The sequence below is a fragment of the Bidens hawaiensis genome, unplaced genomic scaffold (genome assembly GCF_021521415.1).
Source record: "Bidens hawaiensis isolate Kalapana, Puna unplaced genomic scaffold, B.hawaiensis_p1.1 tig00020909_1, whole genome shotgun sequence".
In the NCBI taxonomy this organism is placed as follows: Eukaryota; Viridiplantae; Streptophyta; class Magnoliopsida; order Asterales; family Asteraceae; genus Bidens; species Bidens hawaiensis.
The window spans coordinates 379,991-389,832 of record NW_027493225.1 but is presented as its reverse complement, the minus strand read 5'-3'; the positions used below and the strand labels follow the sequence as shown (position 1 = coordinate 389,832).

Here is a 9,842-nt window from a genome sequence, read left to right as displayed (position 1 = left end):
AGATGCAGTCTTCGTTCACGTGGTTTGTTTAAATTTATTATTTTAGCCTAAAAGTTTATAATTTGCAATTTTGATTTTCCTCACTATAGTTTCATTTTTATGTAACCACAAATTGTGCTTGTAAACTCAAAATATTTTCCTTCCAAAATATACGCTAGTCCATAACATTGCCACAAAATAGAGGTTCACAAAAAGGTCAGGTCTGAACCGGACTTGGAACCGGTAGACCAGGTATAGGATTTCTCTTCGGAGCCGTACCCGAAATCGGAAATACACGGTTAAAACCCTAACCTACTGTGTATTGAAAATGCAAGATCCACCAAGTAACGGATCACCGTTTCCATCTCACCACCGTCGAGCACACTCCGTGATGCACTTCCGCCTCCCGGACGACCTGGATCTAGCCTACGACGGACCGTCCGAAAGCTTCGAGGAGTTAGGATCTGAAGAAGATCATCATTTGTTTAATACTTATATGGACATTGACAAGCTCGGATCTAACCTAACTGATACCGCTGCTGTTGTTCAGGATAATAATAATAATGGTGGAGGTGAAGATGGAGAGGAGACTGGTAGGCCTAGACATCGGTATAGTAATTCGGTTGGTAGTTCGAGTTTTGATGCGTTGAGTGAGAGTATTGAAGCAAGAAGGCTATGGCGCCTGAGAAGCTTGCTGAATTGTGGACGCTTGATCCGAAACGAGCTAAGAGGTATTATTATTATTATTATTATTATTATTATTATTATGTGTTAATTTGTTTTGGAATTATAATGTAGGATGTTAATTTTATGTAGATCTTTGGAATCTAGTGCTTTGGCTTAGTGTAATTGAGCGTAAATCGATGCGAAATGATAAATAATAACATAATTGTTAGTTAAAGGTGTGTGCATGGTTCAGTTTGGTTGTTAGTCTAAACTGAAACCGAATTCGTCGGTTAAGTTTATTTTGTAGCCGGTCGTTTTCGGTTAACCGATTCGGTTTATTTGGGTAGTTTGTCATTTTTTGGTTCGGTTATTAGTCTAAACCAAAACCGAAGTAGGAAGCTAATTTGATATGGATCTTCGAGATCGAATGCTTTGGTTATAATTGAACAAAAAATGATGCAAAATTGTGTTGTTTGAATAATAACCGGTATTGTAGAACTCGCTAGGCAAGTAGGCGCTAGTCGGCCCGTGGGGTACTGACTATTGATTAAGTGATTCATTGGATAGGAATTTTTATTGTGATTTTCCAAAGTTATATATACACACAAATTGTTATATGTAAAATTTTGAAGTAGACACGTTTTAAGTTTTAATCCCTCATTGACCTACTCAAGGCCAAAAATGCTGGAAATTAGCCGGAATAGTTAGACTGATTTGCTATTAATGTTGCTGATTACCAAAAGAATGATTAGTAGATCACCGATTAGGGACTAGTGGCCGGTTAATACGGATTTTTCCAACACTGATATAACGCATGGCACAAACTGTTTTGGGATTAGGACTTCAAGTCTATCTGGATAAATAAGAATTTGCATTTTTAAAGTTTATTTTTTTATTAGTTGACTGCCAGGAGAAATACTTCGTGGTGATTATTTTGGACCTCAGCTATGTCTGTGAGTTTGATAATGAGTTGAATAGTGACACAATAGTCAGGTTGAAGCATAAGATGCTAGAGCTTGATATAGAGCATTTTGTGTAACATCTTGGTGGTTTAGTACTCTATGTAGTCGGTTATCAGTTATCCATCCAATGAGAAATTGTATATTCCGTAAATCTTATACTTTGTAGCATACAGGATTTTGGCAAACCGACAATCTGCAGCTCGTTCTAAGGAGAGGAAGGCTCGTTATATGTCTGAGCTTGAAAGAAAAGTTCAAACCTTGCAAACAGAAGCAACCACCCTTTCAGCACAATTAACTCTTTTTCAGGTGACTATCAAATTACAGTTTTATACAATAAAGACAATGAAACTTATTAAATTAACACCGTGTCGGCTTTCTTATACAGAGAGATACAACTGGCTTATCTTCTGAAAACACTGAACTCAAGCTTCGATTACAAGCTATGGAACAACAAGCTCAGTTACGCGATGGTAACATTCTTAAAACATCATTTCTTCTCCAACTTTTTAAATCCATAATTTCCGATAGAAGTAATACTCTTTTTAACTACAGCTCTAAATGAGACACTGAGCAAGAAGTTGAAAGACTCCGAATGGCAACCGGAGAAATAAACACCTCTTCAGATGGTTACAATTTAGGAATGCACAATGTACCTTACAACCAATCAAACTTCTTCTCAAACCATCAACAACCCGAGCCATCACAATACCACCATCTCCACCAGTCCAACATGTCAAACCACCACCACAATCTACTTGCAGCGTATTCTGAAACACTACAACAGGACCCGCTTGGCCACTTTCAAGGACTCGGTATCAGCTCCCGAGGCAATCCTCATATCAAATCCGAAGGCCCATCAATCTCCGCGGGTAAAACCAGCAGTACATTTTAATTCAAATTGTTTAATATATTTTGTTATATTCTGTTTTCACCAAATTCTTTGGAATTGTTCATAGACTAACACCTTGTTAGTAACCAAAATTACATTGTTATTTATTATCCTGTAATCTTGATTTTAAAACTTTTTAGCTATTAACTTTTGTTGATAATAATATTAGGAAAGTGTTGCAATTTAGAACTGAGGGTTTCCTAAAATGACAGTTACTTGATTCACATGACATGGTCCATTTGAGGATCGAAAACAGACCATTTAAACTAATTGTCTAGTTTTATACCCGTCCTGTGGCCGGGCATTTTATGTCATAAATTTATAATGTCGTATGATTTTTTTAAATTCTAACAAAGGCCCGGTAAACAAACCAAACATTCAGTGAACTGTCCGTGAATTGTTCGGTGGGAAGTTTGTTCATGTTCGTACATTTAATAAACGAATGAACATGAACAAAAAGCTTGTGTGTATTCAATCAAACGAATGAACTTGAACACATGTTTTGTTCGTGAACGCTCGTTTATTTATGTTTGCTTATGTTTATTTTTGGATGAAACTTTGGATTAATGTTTTATATTGGCTCGTTTTCATTTATGTTCGTTTGTGTTAGTTTATATATGCTCATTTATCTTTGTTAAATTTCGTGAACTGTTCGTTTGGATTTTAAATGAACAAACAAGAATATATTCATTTTTAAACGAACAAACATGAACACAAATATTTGTCTGATTAAGTGCCCGTGTCCGTGTTTGTTCAAAGTTAAATGAACGAACATTAAAACATGCCGACAAATGTCCACAAACCCACGTAGCCAATGTTCATCTTTATTTAGTGTCTTTTTCATTTGCTTGTCATTAATTATTTACTAAGTCTCTGGATTAGTGGTCTGGCACGTGCATGTGCTTGTTTAACTTTGTTTGCGGTTATTTACCTTTGAATATAAGCCTATAAAAGGCGTTGCAAGTTTATAATTAAATTAAGAGCATGTTTGGGATTGAGTTTGAAAAATGCTTATTGCTTATCGGCTTTTTCAAAAAGCCATTTTGAAAAGCCAGGATTTTGGGCTTTTGGAAAACTGCTTTTTAACCCTGTCAAAAAGCTAAAATAAGAAAGTTTTTGTGATTGCCAAACAACTTTAAATTTATTGGCTTTTTGAAAACACCAATAAGCCAATAAGCGTTTTTCAAACTCAATTCCAAACATGCCCTAAGAAGAAAATTTTGATCAAATTAGTATCGCTCTCTCCTTAATGTTCTTTGGAGCTTAACCTCCTCTAAGGGTTATCTATCACATGCCCTTGTTCATGTTTGTCCGGTTCGTTTACAGACCTAACTTTTTTGCTTTCAAAAGAGCTAAAAAAATGTTTGGAATGTTTTCCTTAAACTTGTTTAGCTTCTAATCTTTGTTGATAATAACAATAATAATAATATTAGGAAAGTGTTTGAATCCCAAACTGACAGTTACTTAATACACATGACATGGACCATATGAGGGTGAGAAAATAGACCATTTAAATGCACATGGCACACTAACACAGAGACATCCAAGAGTGATGTGATTGTGAAGGGTGCACCTTCATGGAAAGATCATGTGGGGGCTGGGCTGTTGGCATCTTGGGTCTGGTTACTATACAAGCAAGACCATGTTATTAACTACCCTACCCCTCTTTGATGCTTTGATGGTTACTGTTTCTTGTTTCCCCACAACATGTTGTAACTTTTATTTTTATTTTTTTTATTTTAATTTAATTGGACTCTGTTTTTATATTAATTAATGAAAAACCAGAGCACTTTATTTTACTTTATATTATTTAACTAGGTTGTTGACCCGTGGGCGCCACGGGTGGAAATATAGAAATCGTCTAATAAACATATATAATTTTAATCGACAATATTGTCCGTTCTTGAAAGTAAGTTCATTGAACTTGTCTAAAATCGAAGGATATACAAAGTCTATTAAATCATATACTGGATATAATGAATTGTTAATTAAAATATCATCGGGAATTTGTACATTCATTCGTCGTCATTTGGACCCCCCAACATTCCCTTCAACTATATCCAATAGTTAATTTGCAAATTATTTTATCTCTTCAACATGTAAGGATTGACATCCAACTGTGAGCCTCGTGTTTTTTTTTTTTGATAGTTTAAGTACGTTTCACTTTGACAAGATTAGGAAGAACTACTTGAAGTGTAATTTAAAATAAACACGAACAAAAGTCTATACAATTTAACTATTTATTTAACAAAAGTATCATAAATTTGGTATTTACAACTCCCTAAATACTTCCTTGTATACAAGGTTTATACTTTAATTTGTAGTATTTCGGTGTTGTCAAAGATTAATATAAAAAGGAATAAATTGGTTTTCTTAATAGCTAATAACTAAACACTTAGAAACATCAATTGGCTTATATGACTTGTTAACGATTCATAGAGCCATAACTTGTATACACTCTAATCTTGACTTGAAATTGTTATGACTTGAACTCAAGATGCTAATAACCCATATTAGCTCAAACATGTTCTAAATCATGACAAGAACTTGCACAACAATACATTTTGGCATGCATAACTACATATCCATATGGCTGCTAATAAGAGTCCGGATGTGGCAACCATTTGATATAGTGCCGCATTTTATTTTCCATTAGTAAGATACTAATAATGTATTAATCTTTTAACACATACAAAACGTGAACTTAATAATTTTTAGTGGTTCGTAAATATTTAGTAGTTCTCATTGAGCCCAACAGTATGTATAAATCTTAAATTATTGGTTTTAGTTATTGATCTATATTAATAATCTTTATATCCACGAAGGCAAGTGTCTCCAACATATGATATATTGATAATACAAAATCAAATTGCACAATGACCTTGGCTAGAGAATAGTTTAATATATTATAGAAACATAGCTTTCTTTTTACAGTATTATTTGGAAATGAGTTTAATAGACATTCCCTAAATCTTGTCTATATGCAACCAATATACTTATTTTCCTCCTGTAAAGCATGCACTTGGCCATGAACATCTTCTCCATCTTATTTTTGCTAGAGATTAACCTATACTTTTGTTAATAGTCATTGCAAAACATACTACAACTGGAAATAAAACTACATTCTCTTCAATTTGAACGAAAGTTTCTTATCTGAAGGTGTTAGACCACAACGAATTATATAAGTGCGATAACCAGTATTAGTATCTGAAATCACTTTTACTTCAACAAAACGTTTACCCAAATTAATTACTTGCAATCTAGTTCCATTACACAAACCGTTCTTCTGATTCATATTTCTTAGTAACATTATTGACACACCCGACTTTTAAAACCAATCTATTAGTCAAAATAATTTTGGTCTTTTTGATTTTATTTAGTATAATGTGTTTATGAAAATTTTAGTTCAAACTAAAATATAAAATAAAAATTGGTATGATCTTACTTAACCAAAAAACTGATTTTTATATGGACCACATCTAAATTTGTGAATTTTGTTGTTAAGTATGGAAACAATATAAATTGAGTAAACCAAATAAAAGTAAAAAATAACGGAGAAATATATTTGCGCCTCTAATTAACATAAATTGATTCGTATACACATATTTTAATTGGTTTTAAGAAAATTAAATAGTATTGGACAACTGAAAATTATGGTTCATATCATTTCTAAAAAAAGAAAATAGAAAAAATTATGTAAACATACATTCAATGTTATTAAAAATTTGTTTATCAAAAAGGTATAATGTAGTTCATAATAGATATATTAAAAATCATTTATAATTTTGCTGTGACAAGTGCTTAATTTTTAGTTAATAACATATTAATACTTATTTTCTATATTTTAGTTAATAAAATTTATATTTTAATACAATATAGTGTATTAACGAGTTTAAAATAAAATGTTACCGTTAAAATGCTAGTAAGTAGTTCTTTTGGCATTAAAGATGAACGTTTACAAAAGAATGCATTCTTAAAAAACATTTAAAGGGTAACTAAAAAATATTAAAATGACTAACCGTTTGAATTACTTCTCTTATTGGAAGATGTTAATTGACTTTAAATTACATTTTATTTAACTTTGAAGACATCTATGATAGAATATAATATGTTTAGCATATGAAAAAGATAAATAACATAAATATAAAAACAGAATTTTATAGAGCATGATGTTTCAACTTTGTTGACTTAATGAAAGATTTTAATACACAAATCAGAAAAACTAAAAAACTAGGAAACCAAATACTATTAACTTTAGTAACAATTGTAGGTCATTTATATTTGATGTTCAAGAAGATATTAAAGACATGGAAATTAGAAATATTACAAAGGAAACAATAATAACACAACTTACACTACTGGATAGGAAGACATGGATGATCAGAAATTCATTTGTGTAAAAGTATTTAACAGAATAGTAGTTCATGTTACACATGAGTTGAAAACATATAAACAACCATATAAATATAGACAACCAAAAAATTTCATAACTAACATATTAAACCAACACAAATATTTAACATAAGTTTGTAACCAAAATATTAAACATTTAGATTGTGTATATAAAAACTCAATACTTACACAAACTTACCATACACCTAAATTAAAAAACCAAACGAAGACATGAACATGTTATAATCATATTAGCCCACCATCAACTTATTCTACATTTCACAAAAAAAAGTCATTTTGCTTCACAATCTAAAAAAAATTAACCATAGCAGCCTGGTTAAATATACAACTAAAGTCTTAAGTTGTTATGAGTTTCATTTCAACATTAATAATTAAATAAAGATATATTTTATTAAAAAGTATTTTGTAAACAATCTTTTGTTTTATTTCGATTCAAAGACCTTTTAGTTAAATGTATTACGTTAAATCGAAGCAATAAAGTTTTATTCTACTAACTTCACTAATTAAGTATAATTAAAATAATATAGAGATAATTAAAATTAAACCGATTAATTTTAATTTTATTATATAGAAGTCATTCCCTAATTAAAATTTTATTAAAGTGACTGCAATCTACAGTAAAGTTTATTTCAAACTCTTTAACATCATTAATTTATATAAAATCAGTTTCATTATATAATTCTTTTTTCAATTGTATACATTAATCTTGGCATTTATGCGTAATTAAAAATTGTTCAAATATAAAAGATGGAAACTTTGTTTAAGATTTGAGACTATTAAAAACTACAAAAGAATTGTCAACTTTGATTATTAAAAACATAAATAAATAAATGTATAAATGATTGGAATGTATCATTAAAAATAAAGGTGATGGTTATTTAGCATAAATAAGCAATTATAATTAATTTCTAAGATTTTTAAATATAAATTTGAAATAAGTAATAAACAACATATTAAATTGGTCAAATAAATTAATGTGTATTTAATACAAAACATATTAACTTTCTAGTAGAATCAAAATTAATTATTTAAACTTCCAGTATACATTAAATTTGTCATTTTTAATAATTGAAAATTTGTCAAATATAAATGATGGAAAGTTTGATAACATTGAATATTATTAAAAACTACAAAAGATTGTTGCAAAAAAGTTAACTTCGGTTTTGTAAAAACAGAAATAAATAAATGTAAATATTATTATAAAAGTTTTTCCATTTTTCTTAGAAATCCATTAACTAAACAATATACTATTAATTTTTTAATTATCACGAAATTATTGTTAACACTTTAGCATCATTACATTATTTAACAATAATTTTCATTAGCTAATTATTTTTTCAATTTTATACATTAATCATGACATTTATGCCTAGTTAAAAATTGGTCAACTATAAAAGATGGAAATTTTTATTATTTATTTAATGTATTAGTTTATTTTTTTAATTTAGCCGGAATAATTTAGAAAAATCAGAAATTCTTGACATTTATGCCTAATTAAAAATTGTTCAAATATAAAAGATGGAAAATTTATTGAGATTGAAGGCTATTAAAACTACAAAAGAGTGGTCAATATTCGATTCTCAAAAACAGAAATAAATGATTTGAATGTATCATTAAAATTAAAGATGATGAATATTTAGCATAAATAAGTAATTATAGTGAATATCTAAGATTTTTTAAATGTAAATTTGAAATAAGTAATAAAATACATATTAAATTGGTCAAATAAATTAATGTGTATTTAATACAAAACTTATTAACTTTCGAGTATAATCAAAAGTAATTATTTAAATTTTCAGCATGCATTAAATTTGTCATTTATGCTAATAAAAAACTGGTCAAATATAAAAGAAGGAAATATTTGTTGATATTGAAGACTATTAAAACCTACAAAAGATTGTTGCAAGAGTGGTCAATTTCGGTTTTTAAAAACAGAAATAAAAAAATTTAAATATTATCATAAAAAACTTTCCACTTTTTCATAAGTTTACTAACTATACAATATAATATTAATTTTTTTAATCATCACGAAATTATTGTCAAGACTTTAACTTCCTTACTTTATTTAATAATAAATTTCATTAGATAATTATTTGTTTAATTTTATACATTAATCTTAACCTTTATGCCAAATTAAAAATTGGTCTAATATAAAAATGAAAACTTTTTATTTTCTATTTAGTTTATTAGTTTAGTTTTTAATTTGGCCGGAATAATATAAACGAATTGGTAATTCTTGACTTTTATGCCTTATTAAAAATTGGTCAAATATAAAAGATGTAAAGTTTATTGAGATTAGAGAATATTAAAACTAAAAAAAAGTGAATTCGGTTCTTAAAAACATAAATAAATTAATGTATAAATAATTGGAATGTATCATTAAAATTAAAGATGTTGAATATTTTAAAATAAATAGGAAATTATATTAAAAATCTAAGATTTTTAAAATATAAATTTGAAATACGTAATACACCACATATTAATTTGGTCAAATAAATTGATGCGTTTTTAATACAAAACTTATTAACTTTCGACTATAATCAAAAGTAAATTATTTAAAATTTCCAGTATAAATTAAATTTGTCATTTATGTTAATTAAAATTTGTTTAAATATAAAAGATGAAAATTTTCTTTAGATAGAATATTACTAAAAACTACAAAGATTGTTACAATAAAGGTAAATGTTGAATTTTAAAAACATAAATAAATAATTGTAAATATTATTATAAAAAACGTTCCATTTTTTTGGAAGTCCAATAACTAATTATTAAGATTTCAAGATACGATTCAAAAATTTTAACACGTAAAAAATAAAGATTGTTATTCATATAAAAATGAATTAATTTACATGAATTGTCTAAGCTATATAAAATAAAAATGATAGAATACTAATAACTAAATTACATTCGTAATGACCAAAACAAACATAATC

At 28.3% G+C, this 9,842-nt stretch overlaps 1 pseudogene across 1 annotated transcript; it reads left to right on the top strand.

Moving 5' to 3' along the window:
• Nucleotides 1-346: 346 nt before the first annotated feature.
• LOC143562098 (transcription factor RF2b-like) lies at nt 347-2,689 on the top strand (annotated as a pseudogene). The gene is made up of 4 exons (XR_013140422.1): nt 347-710; nt 1,781-1,913; nt 1,993-2,077; nt 2,160-2,689. The product of XR_013140422.1 is annotated as a transcription factor RF2b-like (transcript).
• Nucleotides 2,690-9,842: the final 7,153 nt, after the last annotated feature.